Below are 25,824 nucleotides of genomic sequence, written 5' to 3'. Positions count from 1 at the left end.
ATATGTTCAACTAGGCGGAAATAAAACTAGAGGCAAAAATTTAGAAAAGATTGCAATAGATATTCATAAAGTATTTTATTAAATTTTAATAAATGAATGTGATAGAAATCCTTTTCATAAACTTACACAACATCATTGATTTATTAATTAAAAAATTCTTTGCCCGAATCATTCACTTAGCATTCTCCCTTTTAATTTTCTTTATTAGTTTTTTTTTTAATTTTAATATATTTGTTCCTTTTTTATAAATATTTTTTATCTTCTGCAAATTATCTGTATATATATTTTTTAAATAAAAAATGATTCATTTTAAACCCAAATTATAAAAAAATTTTGGTCGGGTTAGAATCGGATTTAAAAAATATGTGGACGGGTCAGGCTCGGGCTACGAAAATATTACTCTGCCAACCGTTGCATAGCTCTGAATTATAAAAGAATAGTGTCTTACAAATACTTATGCCTAAATTATTATTATTTAAAAAGATAATTGATGAAACGTTACGTCACAACATCAAGGATAACGCATACGAAAATATACCCTATAAGACTGCTTCTGGAATACTTAAAATTGTAATATTAAATGTTATTTGGAATTTTACTAATAATCAAAATTTTAATTTCAAATTTTTAACAATCTTGGCTTACTCTTCACCAAGGTGCATTAGATTATGATATATACTCATTTAAAATCTCTTTTTTTTAAAAAAAATATGACAGGAGCTCATATTAAGAATGCTAGTGTGTGACGTATTTTTATATCATAAAAGCATTTTTTAAATATATTTCTTAAGTAAATGACGTGTTTTTAATTTTGGATTCGAAACTTTTTATGGGCCTATTTCTGCAAAACATTCTTAACAGTATTAAAGTTACGTATAATAGATTTATTTAAATTTCAAATAATCAATTTTACTATTAAAATTATTTGAGAAGAATATATCCAACACGGAGTAACATATCCCCGGTCTTCCCTTATATATTTGTCTATAAATTTAAATTGTACAAAAAATGGATTATTTGGTCTTTTGATCTTTTTTGAATGTCTATGTGTCCAAATGTTACCGGATCTGGGAAGGAATGCATCAAATGACATTCTTCTTGTAGAAATTATTTTAATTTAAGACCTATCTTTCATATCAAAAAATTAACTTTGATATGTAAAACATATTAATTTTGCTAGGAGGTTAAATAAAATTATAATCATTTTTTAAAGATAGTTTGATTAATTATTGACTAATCTTTTTTTTATTGAAATAAACTTTATATTTAACGGATCAGACTAATCTTACACTACTCATTCAACATCTTGCCAAAAATGCTAATATGACATTACCTAAAAACACGCACATAATAATCCAAAAGTCATTTTTTGAAAACTTCAACAAATTCACTGAGAAATTCACTAATTCCAATGAAGATCTTATGTAAATAATGTGTAGTTTAATTTGTATAATATCATTATTCAATAAAATACAGTGACTCCTGTTATAGTGAACCCAGTGCAGAGTGTGATGTTAAAAATCTAGGCGGGCCCCTCTAATCTCAAAATTTTTAAATAATTTATAATACCCTTAGAAGACGATTTTGAATTTAAATTTACATTAATAAAATTAGTTTATAAATAATATAATAAATCGTTAAAAATAGATTTACTTGTCCTCTCACATTTACATTTAAAGTTAACAAAACACAGCTAATATTTTTTTTCAATATTATATGGCCAAATATCTTTTTATGTTTAATTATGGGAGTTCATTTCTTCTTATTATTGTAATTCTAAAAATACTATGACTTTTGTAAATATAACTATAACTCATGCTTACAAAAATTATTTAATAATTTGAGGATATGCAAATTAAATAATTTCTTAGAATTAGTAAACGAAGTTTTATTAGTTTTTATCATTTATATTTAAAATGTTTTTATTAGAGATCTTCATGATTTTTTTCTACTAGTAACTGTCAAAAAATTGAATTTGTTACTAAAAGATGTAAAATTGGAAAATGTCTTATTCAAAGAATATTCCCAAATAGATTCTGATGATATTCAAAAGAAATGTCTAAAAAAATTATTATCATTTGATAATAGAATTATGGATCCTTTAATATTTATAAAGATGAACAATGGAATGATAGATAAGGTAACCATTTTTAAACATATTTATTCCTATTTTATTGAAAGTTAAACATAATTTTTTGTTTTTGTATTATGATATTAATGTTCTTATTTTACCATTTTCAAATTCTTTGGTAGTGGGTGTAGTAAATTTATTCCTAAGAGATTTAAAAAAAATTAAGTTAAATATATATCCATTTAAGTCTTATTGAGACCCTTAATTTTTAAATTCTTCGCCAGCGAAGTGTATCCGTAACTATAATTGTAAAAGTTTTTATATTTATTTAGAAGTTTTGTATATGTTTAACTATTATTAAATAAATTACAAGGATCTCTTTATTTGAACAAATTAAAGATATTTAAAATTATAAATTAATCTACAAACCTATAATTCTATCAACATTCATTTACTGCTTATATTTTTAATTTTCCTTTGGAACATAATTAATATTTCTAAAGCTATATTCTAAATAATGTAATTTTAAAGAGAAGTAAAATGATATTAAATAAAATCAGAAGATTATTAATTAAAAAAGGACGAGACAATAAATATTTTTTAAAAATAGAATGAGGCTAAAGAATATGAATTTAAAAAAAATTTTAAATTAGAGTAAATTAAAAATCTTGGTCTCTACAAGTTTATGATATTTAAGATTAATGAGAGTTAATAGGAAATAAATGTTTGCATTCATCGAGTAAAGTGGCGTCGAAAGTAATTGAATCAGAAAATTTTAGTTATAATTTTTTACTGCGATTTTCCATAATAAATTATTCTAACCATTAAGCATAAAAATAAAAATATGTTGTAAAAGTATATAATAAACTTTATAACCTCCCCGGTCTTCCTTAATTTTATATCCAAAATAAAATTTTTGAAATAAGTCTAAGCAATGTATAATTAATTTATTTTAAATTTATATTTTAGATTAACACAACTGTTCAAGATATGCTAAAGTTAAAACAATCTTTAAAAAATATGCCTTTTATTAATACCGAAGTATACAATAATATTTATGACAAATAATATTATATGTATTTAGTAGGTCGGTTATCTTTTTTTAGTAGATAAGACTTCTAATAATAATATTCTACTTGTATTGACCTCCTTCTAGGGACTAAATACTTATAATAAAGCATTTGTTAACTAGTTTATAGTTGTCATTATAAATATAGGCAATTTTTACCCACTTTTTTATAAATTTTTTGGTTAATTAACTATAAGTTTTTATAATATTATAATAAAAATTGGTATCTGTTTCAAAAGTTAAATATTACAAATTTAAATAAAAAACTAATTGATATATATTTTTTTAAATATTTTCTGATACAATATTAACACACTTCGCTATTTCAAATAAGAGTTTCCCTCAATATTATAATGTGATAATTTTAATAAATATATTTTTGTAATTATATCTATAAATTTTTCTAAGCTTTTCCCTTTTTAAATCTGGTTATAAAAATTAAACAACTTAGATTTTATTTAGAATGTTTAGCTTTATGTATAATATAATTTACAATAATATATCAACAAATCCTAAATATATTTATATACATCGTTTTTAGGCTGATTTGATGTTACCTAATTTAAATTCCTTACGACAATTTCCAGAAGTTAAATATTTTTTGTATATGTATATTCTTTGAGTTAATCATATTTTATCTTATTTAATTTTTTTATATTAACATTATACACAATTTAAAAGGTAATCTATAAACTAGGAAGATCCCATATTGATAATATGGTTATATTATCTAAATGGAAAAGATATGAAGAATTGTATTCTATTCCTAACATGTATAAACTAGAATATGTGTAATAATCTTTATATTTTTTTTAGGAAGATTGATTTTATTTTGAATCACGATTCAGGTTAGTTCAAGTTTACATAATATGTTTATATTATTATTATTCATTTTTTAGTTTTAACCAATGAAAAGTAAAAAAATATCATGATTTTAATATTATAATTAGTGTAATACTGTATAGCTATGAGATTTACACTCAGAGTATCATTATGAAAATACCCCCTTTTAAAATCATTTTTATAAAATGATTTTGTTAATGCATAGTAGTAAAATAAGTTGACCATTTTTGATTATTTATAAAAATGAAAGCAAGAAGTATAATATAAATTATTTGATAGGCAACAAGTTTAATATCCACTTTCTTGAGCAATTACCTAGAGGCTGAAGAGAGGATAGAAAAACAAAAGATATGTATAAAAAATTCTTATATTTTAATTGTATGATTTAGTAAAACTAAGTCAATACTCCTCAAATATTTTTTTTAATAAAGTTAGTCATTTTACTATCGGATGACCAGAAGATAAAATGTCCTCAATCTGGGCTTTCCTTCTTATCACCAACTATCCCTCGAACCCTAAATGCCTTTTCTGCCCTTGCCCTCGCACAACCTATAGTTACCATTCCCACGTTGACTAATGTGCCTAATAGCCCAATAGTCCCCACCTCAACCGCCGGAAATGCTCTCACTTTCAATCCAACTGTCTCCACAGATGTATAATTATTTTTAGTCACATCAAAACCATTTGTGATTTCACGAATACCTAAGGGAGCAAGACTTCAAGTTGCCAAACACCTCTCAAAGAACTTGACTTCCTTGATAAATAATTATTCTTCCATAAAACACTGGCTAGACACCCTATCATTTGCCTTTACTACCTTGCAAGTTCCTGATCCTGCCAGCAAAAAATCTCTGACAGCAAATCAAGGATGCTACTATCTACCCCTTACCCATCAATCACTTTTCCACATCTTTTAAAGGTGATGACACTGATAAAAATAAAAATCACAAAAATGACCTACTCACCAAGGCCAAGCTTATATCTAAAAAGCTGGATAACCTGAATGTTAAATCCGCCATACGACTGACAACATCTCACAATAAGCTAGCTCCCTACGATCAAACAACTTATCAAGCTCTTCTCCTAAATACACCACCCACACGATCTTAAGGACGAAATACCGTCTTACCCCGAACCACCTCTAATTGCAACCACTTTTACCTCAAGCGAGGTTAGAAAGGCTATTCTCTCCTTCAAAAGCGATTCTTCACCGGGAGTTGATGGGTTTCGCCCAATATTCCTACAGGATCTAACCGCACCTTACATCACACAACAATGCGACGTTTTGGAAAAAATTACTCAACTCATCAACCGTATGCTTGCTGGAGTACCACCCGCCATTATTCCACTCCTTTATGGAGCTAAACTCATCGCCCTCCATAAACCTAATAAAGATATTCGCCCTATCGCTATTGGAACCACTTGGCGCCAATTAACCGCAAAGCTAGTAGTGAGCAGAATATTGTTCACAGTATCCAATCACCTGTGCCCTAATCAATTAGGAGTCAACGTAAAAGGGGGATGTGAGGTATCCCTACACATGACCAGAATGTATCTACAAACAGACCCCAGTGACGATATCCTAATTAAGATAAATTTTAAACGCCTTTAACTCTCTAAAACGTACAGCGTTTCTTAATCCCATCCTTACCCTTTACCCAGAATACTCGCAATTCATCTTCGATTGTTATGCTAGTCCATCGCATCTTCAATTTGGGGATAGATTGATTCCTTCTAGTAGTGGTATACAACAAGTTGACCCTCTAGGCTCCTTTTTATTCTGTCTGGGCATTAATAGCTTAATACAAGGCATAAATGACCAATGTAAACTAAACCTTCATAACTGGTATATCGACGATGGTATACTAGGCGGCTCACCCAGCGAGGTTATGAAGGCGGTCGAAATAATAAAATCCAGCGAGAGCAGTTTGGGACTGCGAATCAATCAAGACAAGAGCGAATATTGTCCTCTTGGAATCATCGACCTTAACTATGATCCTATGTTCAATCATACACCATTGAACTTCTTAACACATCTCGGATCTCCAGTGGGTTAAGACGAGTCCTTTGTCAAGTTCTTCGCCGACACTCTACTAGAGATATCCCTTATGCGTGGTACACTATCTCGCCTCCCAGCCCACCAAGCGTCTTTCTATTAAAGAACTACCTCCTAATCCCAAAAATTCTATATACACTCCGTTCGTCACGTATCTTCCAATACGACGTCAACCTCGCTGCATACGAGCTAGAGATTAAACACCTCACAGAGGATATACTCAATCTCAAATTCGGAGACCTATCTTGGCTACAAGCTACCTTGCCAACCAAATCCGGCGGCATTGGCATACGATCGCCTTCCCTACTCTCTGTTAGTGCGTTCATATCCTCTCGCCTGTCCTGCGAGCCCATCATACACGCCACAAAACATCCCGACCCTTTACTTCCCCAGGCAATTGAACTATGGAAATATCTTTCATTAGTCGATCCTCCCTCATCGGCACTGCAGAAGGACTGGGATAAGCCTCTAGTTGGCAACTCCGTTGCATACCTTAAATCGAGGAGCCAACCCGAGGACCATTCTCTACTCTTCTCCATTTCCGTAGTCATCGGATAGGAATTTCTCGAAGTTCCATCGCGAAACCTTGACCAGTTCATAAGCAATGATGAGCTACGTCACGCCATCGGTCTAAGACTTAATTGTGATATGGTAATACCCTATCACTGCATCCTTTGTCAAACGCCGGTCAACTCCAAAGGGCGTCACTCTTTACACTGCAAGCGCTGTAGAGGCAGATTCATTAGACATTCAAAATGCAATGATACTATTGCCAAAGCCCTAAAATCTGCCGGCATCCCATCAACCCTCGAACCTACTGAACTCTACAATTCTGATGGTAAGCGTCCCGATGGCTCTACCATAATCCCCTGGAAGAGGGGGGAATTCCTAACCTGGGATTTCTCATGCATCGATCCCCTTGCCCCTTCCAATATAAATAGAGATGCTCTAGTAGACGCCGAGACGAATAAACTCGCTAAGTATTCGCCATCGCTTCCGGCCAATTACACATTTCTACCACTAATCGCCACGACTCTAACGTCGTTCGGCTCTCATGCCCTGGCCTTCTTTAAAGAGCTGGGGAAACGGATCTCTTCTAGGACCGAAGATCCCAACGAGGGTTACTACCTACGCCAAAGATTAGCCCTCAATATAATAAAATCCAATTACCTCAGCTTCATATTCTCAATGACTGATACCCCCTAATCACAGAGAAGAGCAATTAAGAACAAGAGAGGGATATTCAGATGGAAGTCAACAAAAGAACCAAACCCTAATCACAGAATCGGCGATGAGAAAAGCAATTAAGAACAAGAGAGGAATATTCAGATGGAAGAAGAAAAACTGAAGGGCAAACTATGATAACTCATAATTCTTTTAAATCATATGCTCAATTTATTATATTAATTTACTATATATTTATTTATATTATTTAAACATATTATTATTTATCCTTAAAAGATATACTAACATATGTGATTATTTTTTAAATTGACTTATATAAATTGTATCACTTTTTACTTAATTTTATTTTTAAAACAAATTATTATTTATTACTCAATAAAAATATATTATCTTGTTAAAAAAAAAAATTATAATGTAAAACATTTTTCAAAAAATTATATAACGAAATACTTATATTTATTTAAAGTGCATTTCATGATTTCCTAGTTTAAAAATTCTAAAAAAAGATAAATTTTATATAAAATGACACTTTGCTAAACCCGAGTGTAAAAGCTACAATAATTTCTAATGCAATAGGACATTACACTTCATTATAAGATACCTTAACAATAAATATTATAGAATATATTACAGAGATCGACAATGTGCGTAAAGTGACTTAAACAAAATTGTCCAAAATTTTAGGATAATTAATCAAATCCCGAATAACACCTCTGACAAGATTACAATTTTTTTAAATTTATATCACGTATATTGTTCGAAAAAACACATTGACGTTAACATATACCACATATAGCACTATTAAAAGTTAAGAATATCGCCATATAAGCAGTTAAATCACAAGAATTACATTATATCATGATTTAAAATATTAATAAAAAATATCATTCATAAATGGAAATTTAATCTTTAATGTGATTTCACAAAATTTTCATTGGTTTGTTTTCTATCGGGAAATAAATCTCTATGTATATTAAACAGAGCTAGTTTATTTCAAGTGATTTAGTAATGTCTTCTGCGTTAAGATTTTATTCTCCATTTAAAAAAAAATTTTCTCATTTTTTTTGTAATTGGTATTATTGTAAAAATGTATAGAAATGAATTTGAGAAAAACAAAATATATTTCAAAGTATGCAATGTTTCCATCGGGTTTTTGTAGGATAATAATCTCTCATACCATAAGATAAATTTATATTATCTGAATAAAATTACATATAATTTTACAATATCCTTTTGCAAATCGGATTGAGCCATTTATTAAATTACAAATAGATGATTGCTTTAAAATGAATGGATGATAACAATTGTTTTATAGTAATCCTCAATTGAATCCACACTAATATTGGAAGGAATGCTAGCTTAGGTGTAAATCGAGGATTGCGAATCTCAAGATTTTATAATTTCGATGCTCTCTCCTTTATATTACATCCATATGAATAACTATCCTAAAATTCTAGCTAATTTGGTAAATACTTGTGTATTTTTTAATAAAAAATTTAGTATTATACATGGATTTCCTAGCCTAGAGAAGGCTAGGGGAAAGAAGAATTTTTATTTTGAAAATTTTATTTTAGTTATATTTAAATAATTTTATTCAATAAAAATAGAATTTTTTTTTACCAATATTTAATAATTTGCTAAATTTAAAAAAAAATATGTATTAAAAAATATTTTAAACCACAATGAAAACAAATTTTAAAAAAATGTAAAAATAATGTTAAGAATATTATGTAATCTATTTCTTGCCTCCCTTCCTCCTCCACTACCCCATTAAAATCATAGATCTTTCTGATAGACTGTTAGATTGCTAAATTATACATATTGTCGTCATAATATTTAGCTAAATTTAATATCATAAATTTTTTAGCAATATCAAATTGAAAACAGATATAGCAGTAGCATTGCTTCGTGACTTAAGTAACATATAACACAAATACAATATTATTTAAAATTGTAGAAATCTTTAAAAATTACCAATAAGATTAAATCATCTTTTACATTTTAATACATAGGAGTGAGGTCAAATTTTAATAATAACCCATGAATAAATAATTAAATAATAGTTGCTTTTTAGCTCTTCAACTAATTTCAATGCTCAAAATAGCTCGCAAATATTATTAGCAATATATTTTAGCATTTATCCTCCTAAGGCTTATAGAGGGGTTCTTAATTTTTCAACATCTAAATTAAATTTGGGTGTTTATACCTCTTTAAATAATAATATGGAAATAACATCTTTATATTAATAATTATAATATATCGTATGTCTAAATTTTGCTCTCTAGACCTTCGAGATAATAAATAAATATATTTGGATATTTAACATGGCCATCAAATTGTGATTATAATTATATTCAAATGTCTAGAAACGAATTAAGGATTAAAAACTCTTAGTTTTTGAAAAGTATAACTTTGAATTTATTAGCAAGTTTGTCAGAATATTTCATGTTGGAATTTAACATTTAAAATTATTATTTAGCATCTTGTCCTAATTTATGATTATTTTTTTTCAAATTTAAGACAGATATTACTTGTTGCACTTTATTTTAATTATTAAATCGTTAATCATAATTTTTATAATTTTCAAATGTATTTATTTTAAAGATTTGCTTATTTATGTTTAAAATATTTTCTTTCTTAAATTCATTATTTAGTTCTTTATCCTGATTGTGAGGAGGTTAAAATATAATTGAATAATAAAATCTAATATATTAATTTACATAGGAAAAGAAAGATTACGATGTTCGAGTTTATTCTCTCATCATGAATGCTTTTAACTTAGTCTATTTGGTAAAAGTGATATTCAATTAATCGAAATCTATTAATAAATTATTAAATTATAAGTGTGAAGATAACTCCCAATATATCGATCTTAAAAAAGTTAACATTAAATCTTCTAATGTGAAACATATAATTGAAGTACAATATATTTATTATAAAAATCTAATTAAAAAAAATATACATCTTTTAAAGCATTATTGCAATAATGATACTATTATCCCTTTCAATATTGAGCCAAGAAAGTAATGAAATCTTTTTTAAAAAAATAAATAATTTTTACGTTTGATAGAATACTTGAAGTACTCGCTACAACTAAAGCTGTTGCTGACATATATAATTGTAAACCAAGCTCAATAAATTTGGAAAAATGTAAAACACCGAATTAAACAAAATTACTGATCTTAAAGGAAAAGGGTATTATAATTTTTTTAATTGGTAATTAATTTCAAAAACTTTATTTATAAATCAATGCTATGGAATCGCACAGGAATTTGATATTTAAAAAATGATTGCTTATAATTTTTAGGGATGGGTTTATTTTATATCATAAAAAATTTAAATGAAATTATTCCTTATACTAACACATGAGCATATGAAAATTGGAAGGCCAAGGATGGGGCAGATTTAACATATGCCCCAAACTTAAGCCTGTATATGTATTTCATGAAAACCCGTTTGCTGTATGATTAGTTTATAAATATTGCTTCAGAGATATAATTTCGAATACTAACACATTATATCTCGCATTTTATTATTTCAAACTTAAAATTTATCATTTATAAAGTAAATTGGATATATTTATAATATTATAATATATTATTTATTTATTTTTAATCTTGTTATAGTTATTACTTAGTATATATATACTCATCAACCGATACAAATATGTAAGGCAAGAAAGAATCAATAAAATAATTTAAGATTCATTATTCAAATTCGATGTTCCTTCACATCACTAACCACGAAATATATCCATTATTAATTATTCGCAGCCTTGTGGGCATTTGTTAAATTTTCGCCCCATAAAATAATAATTACCATCTACTAGGTATTGTGAAAAAAAGGTAAATCCCAAAAATATTCATACAATAAATTTGTTTCAACAATCTATTCAATTGGGACTAAATCTAATCAATATTAGTCAAAAAGCCATTATAAAAATATTGAGGGTCCTTTTGATTAAACAAAAAATCAGCTTTGAAATATTACGTAAAATTTCAAATTATTTAAAAAATTTTGGCCGTCCAAAGGGGGGTAATACTCTTTTTTTTAAAAAAATAAAGTATTTTTATTTTTATTTTAAATTTTATTTTTAAATATGTCATATACATAGTTTACATGTTATTTTTTCTATATATCGATTATTAAATTTATAAAAATTTTAACTTAAATCCTTTTATGGATAATATGTAGCACCATAGTTGTTTAGTTACAGTGCAATTATAAAAATAATATAAGATTAATTATTAACACGCGCCAAATAAATATAAAAAAAGTTAAGATAGATATACAACAAATTCATATATATATATCTTTATGAAATGTTATTCCAACATTCTTAATATTAAATCTAATATTAGTTCAATTTAATTAATTATTATTCCAATAAATTATAAAAACATGACTATGATAATAACCACAATGATAATAAACTGATGATTTATTGAGTATGACAGCAGCTTATTAAAGGACTTGATAATGACAATTCGAAAGATAACTACGAGGAATCAAAACGTGATGATCAAGCTGATGACATAACGTTAATATTAAACAAAATGGACAACAGGCAAACGGCTAAGCGACGATTTTTAATTGCGCACAAAATCAAGAACATAGAAAGTTTTTAATGCCCAAGAATAACCTAGGCAGGGTTGTTTTGGAGGGTGGAAATAGATATATTAATTTTAAGTTTTCATTTAATTTTGATGATATTTATTTTATACCTAATGGCAATAACAAAAAAAACTTTTATTTCTTAACTTAAAAAATAATTTCATATTATAGTTTTAATTTACCGGTAAAATTTACATTTTTTACTATTTTGTCACTTAAGTTAAATTCGATATTAAACGAATAACTTTTTATTTTTTGATTTTCCATAACTTAATAATAGATTATTATTTGTTTTTTTATTGTATATTATATAAAGAACATTCTTTTGTTAATTTTAGAGATTATATATTGTGATTACTCTTTATGCGCCTATGATTATTGATTACTTTTATGTCCAATGATTCGCAAATTAATTAAATACAGAGACTTCAAAATTAATACTAAACCAGAAATTTATATAACGAAACGCTAACATTAATTACCTTCTAAAATAGTAAAATAAATTATTCATAGTTATAATTATCATTATTAATATTTTTTAGCTTTATATAATAAAAAATATAATTCAAATATAAATTTCTAATAATATTATAGCATTTTTAAAAAAAATATCATTTGCTTATTTAAACTTTGCCTTTTTTCTTGTAAATAATATTATTGGCATTGAAATTTTTAACCAATTTCTTTTCAATTGACCTAAAAAACATTACAAGAAGAATCGCAAGTCCCCCCTAGTACTTCTACGCCTAAAAAGAAACAATAAAGATTATTACTATAATATATTATTTACATTAATCGGTTGTGCAGGATACTACAGCTCCTATAAATAATATAAAGAATATATAAAATAATATATTTAGAATTAAATTAAATTATGTAGAAATAAAATAATAATATTTTATAAATAAATAAACATTGTTAAATTTAGTTTTATCTTAATTGAATTGTGGAAGTAACTCTTAAAATCTTAATATATTTTTGTCTTGATCCGTTACATTTTGTGTATCGAAATCAAAAAATCTAAATTTTTTGATACTTTTTTTCTTTAGGATGATAATTAATTCTCTATTTTTAATAAAAATAGGAGTAAAATTTATTTTTACATCATAAATAATAAATTGTTTAAATAAATAAATCAAACTGTTTATTTAACTTTTTCCTATATATGTGTCTTAGATTATTTATTCACTATTTAGAAAAATTTAGAAATCTAAGAAAATTATTTAAATTTCCAGATTAAATTTTAACAACTTTTGAAATATTTAAATTGTTTTGACATTTATACTTTTAAAAGTAAGACTAAAGAATTGTTATTCATTGTAGGGCAAAAAAAAATAATATAGCATGTATAAAAAAAGGTAATGGAAAGATCTAAAGACACAAATATTTGGATAAAATTATAAGCTGTACTCTACTACAGGGATCTGGGTATATTGCCACGTTACTATCTCGACTGTAGCAAAAGTTAGGAAAATCTCTGGTTGATGATAAAAAAACTCTGCATCTATCAATCATTACTAGCTAAACATCGTCTCAGTATATGCTTGCAAAGTCAGATAAATAAAATTTTTAAGATATGCTAGTTGATGACTACGTTGTAATTCCTTATTGCACATATTAATGTAGATTTAAATGTACATGAATAATAAGGAAAGTCTTGAAAAGTTACCATAATTTTGAATCTAGAAATTAAATAAGGAAGATAGCATATATTGAGGTTTGAGAAAGTCTTTGACCTTTCCTTAACCAATTGGGATGTGAACCCTGCCCCACATTTTTGCCGAATCCTGAACAGGACCTAGACCCTTTTTAAAAGTGAGGGTTAGAGGTGTCAAAGAACTTGTTATTATAAATTCATGAAAAATAAATTTAAAAAACTTTAGGAATACCTTGCTTTTGTTTTACTTTTTAACTGTTAAGTAGTTGTAATTGTTTTTTTTTATTCTCCTTTAAACTATTTGTTTTTTTTGTTTTGGTAATGACATTCAAATTTTAAATTGTTTTTCATTTATTTTGTTAATGACATTGAACTATACAAATTTTAATTGTTAATGACATTATACAAGTTACAAATTTTTTTATTTAAACAACGAATTTTATTTTCATTTTCAGTGAAAAATAAATTTGATACTTTAATAAAATAAACTTGGTTCATGAATTTATTAAAATATATTATGGGATTCTTTAAATATACCTTATTCTTTTTCTTCCCGAATATTATGTCCAATTCCAGAAAACAACAATATCTTTTTTAGAAAGTGAAATATTCTGCTCACAGTTTCAACTGCGTATTTCCAAAAAACTATGGATGAAATATTTTCTGACTTAAAAAGGGTCTAGGGTTATTTAGATAATTTTTTTGGTAAAGATACCTGAGGATCACTTTAACAAATAAAAAAGGTTTTTGAAAGAATGGTAGTATTTGGTTTAATAGGAATTATTAAGAAGATGAATTTGGTAAAGATAACATTAAGTATTTGGGTTAATATGTAGTAAAGGCATACAGCCAATCAATGAAAAAATTGAACAAATTAGTATAATAACTAAACCCTAAAGATAGGGATCAGTTATAATCCTGGTTGAGACTCATGAATTATTATTCCAGGTTTATCGTTTTTCAAAATTGGCATATAATTTATATGATTTTTATACAGACCTTTGTTAGTAGACACCGTAAGAAATTTTAAAGTTCCTTTAGAAACAGGTGTAATAAACTGAAGAAAAATCTAAATTCGAAAATAAATTCATTTTTAACCTTAGCAATAATGTTAGTGATCCTTGGTAGGGGATATTAAAATTTTTCTAACTGAGGATTTACTATAATTCTAAAATCAGCACTAACTAGCATTTAGCCAAAACTAATGTAGCCCATTGCGAAAATCTGACAGGAGTTATAATATCTTTTTATTCATTAATTTAAAAAATTATTTTATGAAAAATAAATAATCCCGCTTGAGTATTTTACAAAAAAATATTATCGTTTTTTAACGGTAAAAAAATGATAGAAAAATATAATTAATACTTAAGAGTACTTTAATTAATGAAAATTTTACCATATATATTAAATAAACTAAGAGGGATTAAGGAGTGTTTCAAAGATAATTCCCTTTTAGGATTTCAATTTAAGTTATTTGTTTGAGGGAAAGGTACTACTTTTTAAACCCCATCCTTATTGGAATTTTTCTATCCCACTGATTTAAAATTTTAGGGATTGGGGACAGGGGATCTAAAGAAATAGAGGGACAAAAATCTTGCGTAAAATATTTTGGCTGATTTTTAAAGTTCATAATAGTTAGGAATAATAAGATGAAAAATCGAATCTCATGACCTTCTTCTTTCCCATATTATTTTCTTCTAAATAGAAGTAATTGTAAAAAATATCCGTAACTTTTAATAAATTAGCTATTCTCTTTAATATTTTTATTTTAGTATAAATTCAGAGGGGTAGCCAAAGCTTTTCCTTATTTTTTTTCTCATAATCCTTGCAGGAGCGGAAAAAATTTCCGAGTCTATCTAGCGCAACCTAGTTTTTTTTCCAAAAAGTCTCAATACATTATAATTTTCCTTCACATTATTTATATCTTAGAAAATAAAAATTATATATATAGTAGAAAATACAAAATATAGGCAATTTATTTAAAAGTAAATAGAAGGGTAATATAATAATATATAACATAGCATACCTAGAATTTCTATTAATTTTCCATATTTACAATTTTTTTTTTCAATTCAAGATGTGAGCTAAATTTGCAATTAAATAATACATTTATAAATTTTATCCTGTTTTTCTTGTTTGATATTCAACGTGTTAGAATCACTAATTATGTCCCCCAGAATGGCAAAGCCAACTCTAAAAATTTCGAACATATGGCTCTAAGTTTACTTATACAGACGGATATTATTTTTTAGTATAAATTCTTAGTTAAACCGATATGAAGTTGGTTATTCTATAAATAAACATTCTGGTCTAATAGAGATTATTTTATTATTTATTTTGGAGATTCACAAATTTACAAATACATAAGAAAAATGACCCTGGAAGAAGAAAATAAAGTACAGAAAAATTTTGTAGCATTTGTTGTTTTGTTTAGAAATTGAAAATAAAACTTGAATTATTAGACATTTTTCTTCGGTTAATAAAAGAAATGAAAAAATTATTTTGAAAAATGGTTAGGTCTCGTTACATTTACTGCTGTCTTGATTGGAATATTTATCACTCGGAATCTTTTTTTTGTTAAATAATTTAAAAATTATTTCGAATCTCTTTGAACATGGGAATTCGTTATAAATTTTTTATATAAAAATATTATATATTTAATCTTAATTATTATGTTTTTGACTAAAATTTAAATTCAAAAAATAACAATTTGACTTCATTATTATTTTAAAAAAAAAATTATCAAATTTTGACTCTTATTTTTATCCCACTGTTTAAAAAATATATTTATTCCAGGGATCCAAACCGAACTTAAATCAAACCGTTAAACCGCTAAAAACCGGTATTTTTTATCGATCCTGAACCGAATCTAAACCGCTAAAAAATTTCTAGCTGGACCTGAACCGAACCGATAAAATGCCTCTGAACCGGTTCGAGCCTCATGATTTTATTCTTATAAAATAATATATAGTTATTATTAGCATACTGAAAAAATTTCAATTATTTTCGAATTATTTTAAAGATTATCATCAATCACATTTGATTGATAAGTGTCGGTTCTAATTTTTATAAACACTAATGTATTGTCATTTTACAACTTTTTTTAAATATTTTAAGTTTATAAATTAAAATGCATAGAGAAAAATGAAATCCAAAATATTATTATAAATGACATATCAAATCTGATATCATATTGGCAGTGCCGACTACCCAAGTTAGTGTAGAAAGATGTTTTTCACAATTAAATTTATACTGTCTCCTTATAGATGTAATTTGAGTGAAACGAATTTTGAAAATATATTAATTGTACGGCTTAATAAAAAAAAATTTAAGTATAAAAAAGTGAAATATTTTTCATATTAAAATTAATCATTGATATTTATTTCTATATTTATGAATTAAATAATTAATAAATGAAGGTTTTATACATGTGTTTTTTAAATTAATGATAAAATAAAAAATATATTTTCCCTATACATAATTCGAATGTAGGTTTAAATACAAGTGTTCAAACCGGTTTTTAAGGATCGAACCGACCCGAACCGAATCTATTCGTTTCGGTTTTATTTTAAATTTTTATGCTAGCTGTTACCATTAATGTATTTTTCTAAATCTTAAATCATATTTGAGCGAGCCTTTTATAAATTTATAAATTAAATTTTACCGGTTATTTCAAAGATATTTAGAGTAAAATTATCCTATTTCTATTGATTTTTATCTATAAATTATAAATACTTCAAAGTTCTAAGGCAAAAATTTGAAATTTATAGGGTATAACATCTTATCAAAAAATTCTTTAAATTTTTATAACATTGACTTAAACACGACGTTATCATATACATATTTTATCAAGGTTAATTCGTTTGCCCAAATAAAACAAAATAAATTTTAGGTTTGGCACAATTTTATGTCAAATTATTTCTATCTACAGTATTTGTTAAGGAAACTAAAATCTTAAAAATATAATAGTTTAGGTGACCTAGGAACTCAGGTATAAATAACTAGTAAAAATAAAATGAGAATACTATCGTTCAGCAGCGTCTACATGAGCGGGAGGGGTAGGAACAGTTAGCATCCTATTTTTTGAGGGGGGTAGGAGGCAGGCTGCTTTAATGGGGGTAGGATAAAAGATTTTTTTTTTTTGGGGGGGGGGGGGTTTATCTATTAAATTTTGAGATAAAATAGGACAAAATTTGTTGCTGTAAAAATTAATACTTTAATTATAGAAATATTATTACAATTCATCGACCAAATCTATATATTGCAAACTATCATACACATTGTTTTCCAAATAAAACTCTATCCTTTTAAATGTAATTTTTAGATAATGTCATAAGAATTAATTCATTGTAAATAATGGAGGTTTTAATTGAATTTATTATCTAAAAATAAATTCTTTATATTCACAAAATATCGATAGTTGGTAGTAGAGGTAGATTTTAAGTTATCCTATATAAATTCTCTGAAAAGAGTATCAATAAATTAAAAAGGCAAAAATAATAATAAGGAAACACCGCCGGCAAAGACGCCGGGAATTTTGTAGAGGGGTAGGCAAATGTTTTTGAAGGGGGTTTTGCATCCAGTGGAAATCCTGTCATGTAAACGCTGTCGTTCAGGCAAATTTAGATTTTATAATCAAAGTTTTAAAAAAACCATCTTTAGAAAAAAAGAATTTTTACCTAAAAAATGACAAAATCTTTTTTTAAAAATACTTCTATTAGTAACTATATTGTTAATTTTGTGCACAAGATGTAAAAAAAAAATTTTTTTCAAACTGATTATAAAGGATGTCAAATATAATAGTAAAATTAATTATTCCTCACTAATATTTTAATTTTTATGAGTTTTTTTCAAAGATCAGAATCCGTACGAATTCTTTAGCATCCGATCCAATTATTTAATATTGGCTTCAGTTAAAATGGTAAGAATTTTTTAAAAGAAGGAAAAACGAAGAGATATCAAGATAGGGAAGGGGGAATCGGAATTGGTTTTATTTAATATTTTATAAAAGCATCAAAAATAAATAATTTTCCTTTCAAAAACTTACCACCGATTGAAATCTGTTGTTAAGATCAAGATCTGACCCTGACCATGTAATACGCCCGATTCTATTATGGTCAAATCAAGCAGGTCAAAGCACCTTTAATGGTAGAAAATAATTCATATAAATGAAAATTTGTTTATTGCTAAACTTGATATAATATTTTTAAAAAATTTAATTAAAAATTTAATTTAATTTTTGGTTATGAAGTTCACCTGGGTTTGTTTTTAAGATGCGTCCAAAATGTTTTTAAAACATCGTTAAAATTTTAAAATTTTCGCAAAATTAATAAAAAAAACACTTAGGACACATTTTCGTTAAAAATTAAAATAAAATATTTAAAATGCTTGATATGATTCAATTATTAGTTATTTATTATATAATATTTCAAGATACGACTGAACATAGAAATACCCTTTATTAGACTTTATAACGAAACCTTATAAAAACCATTTAGATGCCCAAAAAATAAATTATAGTAATAAATTATCTTGTGTTAGAGTCTCAGTTCAGTGATGCTTTAGGATTTTAACTGCCAAATTTTGGCATCTTCATAATTTATCTGAAACTAACTTAGTTAATACAATTCAAATTGTTAAGGCAGATTGCCTTTTACATAATGTAATAATAGATATAGAGGGCATTCAAAATATTGAAATGAAGAATGTCCTTTACCAGATTTTAATGATCAATACCATCGCTCAAATTATAACTCTAATAATATAAGAGACACATTTCAAAGATATGTAAATATTTAATTGTATTTATTTTATATTTTACTTATTAAACTTTGTATATGATAACATTATTTTAATTAAAATTTTATTATAAAAATTTTAAAAATAAATAAATTTGGTATCGGTCTGATTATCTTTGTTTTGTCATCAAACTATTTAGCGTTAAATGGCAAATTTTTTTTTAAAATTTAATTAATATATTTTTCTAGAAAATTGTAAAATAAGACAATATTAGCAATATTCTCAACTTAGTATTAGCGAGATTCTATTATCAAATATTTTTCTGAACCTTAAAGGCAAAGGTAATTGTTTTAATTAAAATATATTACATAATTATTGTTTACATATATATTTTTCTAGAAAATTGTAAAATAAAGAACAATATTAGCAATATTCTCAACTTAGTATTATCAAGATTCTATATTAGTATTAGCAAATATCTGAACCTTAAAGGCAAAGGTAATTGGTTTTAATTAAAATATTTTACATAATTGTAAAATAAAGTACAATATTACCAATATTCTTAACTTAATATTAGCAAGATTCTATATTAATATTAGCAAATATTTTTCTGAACTTTGAAGGCAAAGGTAATTGTTTTAATTAAAATATTTAACATAATTTTTCTAGAAAATTGTAAAATAATGTACAAAGCAATATTCTCAACTTAGTATTAGCAAGCTTCTATATTAGTATTAGCAAATATTTTTCTGAACCTTAAAGGCAAAGATAATTGGTTTTAAGGATTTTATTTATTATTTTCGATATTTGCAAATATTTGACTGCAAGAAGAGGAAGTATTTTACAAAATAATATGAAATATTATCTTTTAAATTTTATTATAATATTATATTTTAAATTTTATTATAATATTATATTTTAAATTTTATTATAAATAGTTAATTAAAAATTTTAATATATTATCTTTTAAATTTTATTATAAATAGTTAATCAAAATTTTGTTAATATATTTTCTTTTAAATTTTATTATAAACAGTTAATCAAAATTTTGTTAATATATATTCTTTTACATTTTATTATAAATAGATAATCAAAATTTTGTTAATATATTATCTTTTAAATTTTATTATAGTTAATCAAAATTTTATTAATATATTTTCATTTAAATTTTATTATAAATAGTTTATCAAAATATTTTAATATATTTTTCTTAATATCATTGGGAAGAAATGAAGAGATTGTGCCTTATTTAATAAATCATGCACAAGAAGATCGAGAGGATGATCTTTTTGTTTTACCATTTTTGGATGAAAGTTTTATAGATGAAGAATTGTAATCGATGTCTTCATTGCAGCTGGTAGCTATTTAATTTTACCAATATCATAACATTTATTTCTCATATTTAAATGAAACAGCCATATTTTGAGAAAGTAGAACCATTATTTTCATTTATTTATTTCTATACTTCTATACAATATTCATATGATACAACAACATAATTAGAAGATGGCGATTATAATTATAAGATAATGGATAAGTGTGTACATAAACAACACCTATTATATTAATCGTAAATATATATATATAATCATATCCAATTGGCAAATATAATATACAATATAATAAAATATTAGACTAGATTACTTCTTTACTACATTTCCTCATACGTTAATTGAGAGATGTCTAAATCTCTTCAATCATTCGTTTCGGGGGCTTATGTATCCGATCTCGCCTTGGGGCCGCACACTCTCTCTGATCGCTGTCAGCGATCACGTGCTCCGTCGTATCTGCTATCAAACGGTCTCTTAATTGGTCAGCATGTTTCCGTATTACACGATCTGGGGTCTTGACTACATAGGAATATAATCCATTTCTATCCTGAATCACTCCTTCTCTCCAACCCTTAGTGGTTTCATTCCTTACCCATACATGCTGGCCAACATCAAATTCCCTAAAATTGGAATGTGTATCACGTTCTTGATTTTGTTTATCCTTGGCTTTATCAATCTCCTTTCCCACCTCTGGTCTAGCCCAGTCGAGATTACTTCTTATTTGACGACCGAACATAATCTTCGCTGGTGACCTACCCGTCGAACTATGTTCTCCCAGCCATACGCTGCTACCGTTTGAGTCATCGCCTCTTGTGGGTCATTAATTGATTCTCGACTGGCATAATACCTCCCTTTTAAAGTTCGAATGGTTCGTTCCGCCTGCCCATTTGTCTTCGGGTGGTACGGCGTTGAGCGAATGTGGCAAATGTTGTTTTCTTCACAAAATCGCTTAAATTCTATTGAAATAAATTGAGGTCCATTATCCGTTACAATGCTTTTAGGTACCCCAAAGGTAGCAAACCACTTCTTTAATCTCGTTATCATCTCCTTCGCCAATGTGTTTTTCATTAGGTCTACCTCAACCCATTTTGAGTATGAATCTACTCCCACTAGCCAATATAAAGAGTCAACCGGTCCCGCAAAATCTAGATGTATACGCTCCCATGGCTCTTTAGTACAATTCCATGAGTATAGTGGTAATTCCATTACGTTTGGTCGATTTTTCTGACATCCAACACACAGCTTTATACACTGTTCTATGTCCTCTTCGCACTTCGGCCACCAACAATACAACCGGAAAATAGATTTCATCGCGTTCATTCCCGGATGTCCCCGATGTAGTGTTTCTAACACTGAATTCCTAAGTTTCGTAGGGATTATCAATCTACCATTTCGTTCAACTATTCCCCTGTCTACTGTTAATTCCTCTCGTTGGGTGTGAAAAATTACTAACTCCGGTTCTTCTTTCCGATTAAAACCTCTCCACCCTTGCTCAATATGTTGTGCCACTCGCTTTAATATTGAATCTTTAGTTGAATACTTGCGCAGGTTTCCCTCTGAGACCTGCATATCCTCTAAGTTTACGTTCCGAATTGCCAATGCATGCTTGGTATCCCGATTAGGTATTTTATCGTGGAGCGGTAGCCTAGATAAGGCGTCTGCTATAACATTCTCCCGACCAGATCTATATTCCACGCTAAAGTCGTAAGCGGCCATCTTCCAGGCCCAACGTGTCAGACGATTGTTCGATATCTTTGGCAGATCCCTCTTTTCCCCGAACAACCGTTCCAAGGGTTTATGGTCTGTCCGAAGTTTAAATTTTCGACCGTAGATAAAATTGTGGAATTTTTCTATTCCAAATAACAATGCCCTCGCTTCTTTATCGATAGGCGCATAATGTTTCTCCGACTGTAACAACGTCCGAGACGCGAATGCTATGGGTTTTTCCCCGTTTTGTGAAACCTTATGAAGTAAAACAGCCCCCAGTCCTGTATCTGACGCGTCACACTCCATAATCAACGGTAATTTAGCATTATACGGCGTTAAGGTTTCTTCCGCTGATAACAATGTCTTAACCTTATCGAAAGCCTCCTGCTCTACATTAGTCCAACACCATGGTACTTTTACACTAGTCAATCGATGTAACACAGCTGCTTCACTATGAAGATTGGGAATGAACCGTTCATGATATGTGACAAGCCCAAGAAATGAACGTAACTGATGAACATTCTTGGGGTTAGGTGCGGCCTGGATTGCTTTAACTTTCTCTTCGCTTGGATGTACCCCATTTTGGTCGATAACTATACCTAAAAATGAAACAGATTTCCGTAGAAATTGGACCTTTTCAAATTTAGCTTTGAGGCCGGCTTCCTGCAGCCTTTCGAGTACTATTTTTAAATTAGCCAGGTGTTCGGCGTCATTTTCGCCGGAGATAATTACATCGTCCAAATACACTTCAGTCATCGGGCAATCTTTCAAAACATTGTCCATGTAACGCTGGAAAATAGGGTGCACACGAAAGCCCAAACGGCATCCTTCGGTATCGAAAATATCCTTTATGTGTTGAGATGACCAAATATTCTTGGGATGGCTCAACGGCCATTTGTAGATACGCGTCCTTTAAATCTATCACCGTAAAACGGTTCCCCCCCTGAATCTTAACCAATAAGTCATCAAGTGCAGGAATAACGTGATGATCATATAATAGATGGGGATTTAGACTCACCTTGAAATCTGCGCAAATACGAATCTCGCCATTGTTTTTTCTGACATTTACTGTTGGGGTTGCCCATGGCACCCTAGTTATAGAGGAATCGATGGGCTCCAAAATCTCAGCAGCCACAAGGCGACCCAGTTCTAGTTCAACCGCTCTGCGTAACGGAAATGGCACTCGACGAGCTGGAAACGATTTTGGAACAGCCGTATCTTTTAATTTAAGTCGCACCGCGTAATTACGTATCAACCCCGGTTTGCCGTCAAAAAGAGCTTTAAACTGTTTAGCTAACAAATGCCCCATTGAGTCTTCCGTTAGTGACATCCTCGATCCGTGTGAGCATCGATTGTATTCGAACGGCCCATCGAAGCTTTGGCCCGCGGGGGCAGCGATTGTATTCGAGAGGCCCATCGGGGCATCGTTGGTTTGGTGGCAACTTGATGTTATTGTTTCTCTATTCGTTTTGGGAACCTGTTGTATGCTTACACTCAAACCAAAATGCTAAAATCCATGGCACCCAAACAGAGGTAAATCATTTGACTTTATTATAATAACTGATAATTGCGAATTTCCTTTCCCACTTGCACACGAACCATGGCTTCACCCATAAGATCCAAAGGCTTATCCATAGGCTGCTAATGGGTATGTGGAAGATGTTAATGGTTTGCCAATTTTCTCCCAAATATTCAATCCTATAATCGAGGCTTGTGCTCCTGTATCATAATCAAAAGTGACACTAAGTCCATTTATTTTGTCTGTGATCTTAGCCCTTTTATTTACCCTTGTCCAGAGATTATTAATTGAATCACTTGAGTGAAAATGTGGTTTCACTAAGTTTAAATTGCGATATACAGGCTTACTAAGGCAACATGCTGCTAAATGTCCGGTTCTCTGGCATTTAAAACATGTTTTGTCTTTAGCTGGGCATAAATATCTTTCATGCCAGCCGGCACAATTCTTACATTTATTATCGTAAAACCTGTTATTAGGCTTCCTATAATTATTATCTCTCTTAACACACTCTTGTGAATTAGGCATTTTATGTTTGCCATCTTGCGGTCTGACACTATTTACCAAGTCTTTCTTGAAAGTCATTTCGTTTTGAGCATTTTCTGTTGCCGTGGCCATATTTAGCACGAACTGGAACGTCAGGGGCTTTTTGTTCGCATCCAATGCTAGAGGATATTTAGTCCTAAGTTCAATTTCAAGACCTGGTAGATTTATACCCGCGACTAATTGATCTCTTAACTAGCCGTCAACTTCTGACGGCGTAAAACAACACGCTTTCGCAGTTATTTTGATTCTATTAGCAAATTCTCCAATTGGTTCATTCTCTTTCTAATTAACCTTATGAAGTCTAATCTACTACCGAAAATGGTTTTATTCTTCTCAAAAATATGTAGCGAGACACTCCTTATCTTATTAAATTTAGTCGTTAGAATGGTTTCAGGAAATAAATATTGTTCGAGAATGTCAATGCCTTCAGCGCCAAAACTCACCATGAACAGGTCCTTATTTTCTTGATCGGTCGGTATCCAGTTCTTAAGTCTTAACGTTGCGTCCCAAAATTGGAACCAACGTTGTATTGAAGAATTAATTTGATATTTTTCTAATTTATCAATTATACTAGTATTTTTGGCCTGAGGCATAATTTATAAAATTAATAACTATTTTCTTACTTGTTTTAATTAGAATATTATCCTCCTCGTCGTCAATTTTGCGAAAGTAGAACCATTATTTTCATTTATTTATTTCTATACTTCTATACAATATTCATATGATACAACAACATAATTAGAAGATGGCGATTATAATTATACGATAATGGATAAGTGTGTACATAATACATTAGGAAGTTAAACAACACCTATTATATTAATCGTAAATATATATATATAATCATATCCAATTGGCAAATATAATATATTTTGATTGATTATATATTTAAATAAATTAAAATTTGAATAGTTAATTTTAGTTTTATTTGAATATTGTTTATTTTTAAAATATATTAACGTTGATTGTTTAATATGTTAAAAAACTTTATATATATAGATACTAAAAAGAAATAATAGATATAATAAATTTTGATTTAAAAAAAGAATTAATTTAAATAGTTTCTTAAATTAAATAGTTTCTTTTATGGTGCCCGGTTACGGTGGTACGTTTTTCGTTTTTCTTTCTCTTTTTTAAAAAAAATATAATAAAACAAAGTAAAATAATAAAAGTTTAAAATATCCTTACCTTGAATTCTTTTGTAAAAATAAAAGGTAAAGGAATTACTTATTAAATTCGTCGTTCGATATGGGAGATGATAAAGGACAAATAAAATTTTTTGACTTTTCTTTTCGATAGTCAAAATTTTATCCAAATTTACAAAATTATAAAAAGGTAAAAAAAAAATAAAAAAAATAAAATAGTATATATATATATATAAATAAAAGAGTTATATGATAAAAAATATTTTTTCATCAAAATCTTTCAATTTTTACGTTATGATGTTTTGTTTTAAAATATAATATACCTCAATGCATTATTATTGATAA

General features: G+C 27.9%; 2 long non-coding RNA genes across 2 annotated transcripts in view; one reads left to right on the top strand and one right to left on the bottom strand.

Moving 5' to 3' along the window:
* Nucleotides 1-17: 17 nt before the first annotated feature.
* On the top strand, nt 18-1,403 carry LOC135925308 (uncharacterized). The gene is made up of 3 exons (XR_010571612.1): nt 18-70; nt 484-570; nt 1,279-1,403. It is a non-coding gene; the product is annotated as an uncharacterized LOC135925308 (long non-coding RNA).
* A 10,958-nt stretch (nt 1,404-12,361) lies between these two features.
* The window catches only part of LOC135923355 (uncharacterized), a 29,463-nt gene continuing 16,000 nt past the window's right edge, over nt 12,362-25,824 (bottom strand). Inside the window, exons 2-4 of the long non-coding RNA XR_010571199.1 lie at nt 18,543-18,635; nt 12,629-12,658; nt 12,362-12,584 (exon numbers count right to left, since the gene is read on the bottom strand). This is a non-coding gene — a long non-coding RNA (uncharacterized LOC135923355). The remainder of the gene's footprint in view (nt 12,585-12,628; nt 12,659-18,542; nt 18,636-25,824) is intronic.

Source organism: Gordionus sp. m RMFG-2023, chromosome 2 (assembly GCF_954871325.1).
Source record: "Gordionus sp. m RMFG-2023 chromosome 2, tfGorSpeb1-WG-v2, whole genome shotgun sequence".
NCBI lineage: Eukaryota > Metazoa > Nematomorpha > Gordioida > Chordodea > Parachordodidae > Gordionus > Gordionus sp. m RMFG-2023.
This window is presented reverse-complemented; position numbering and strand designations above follow the sequence as displayed.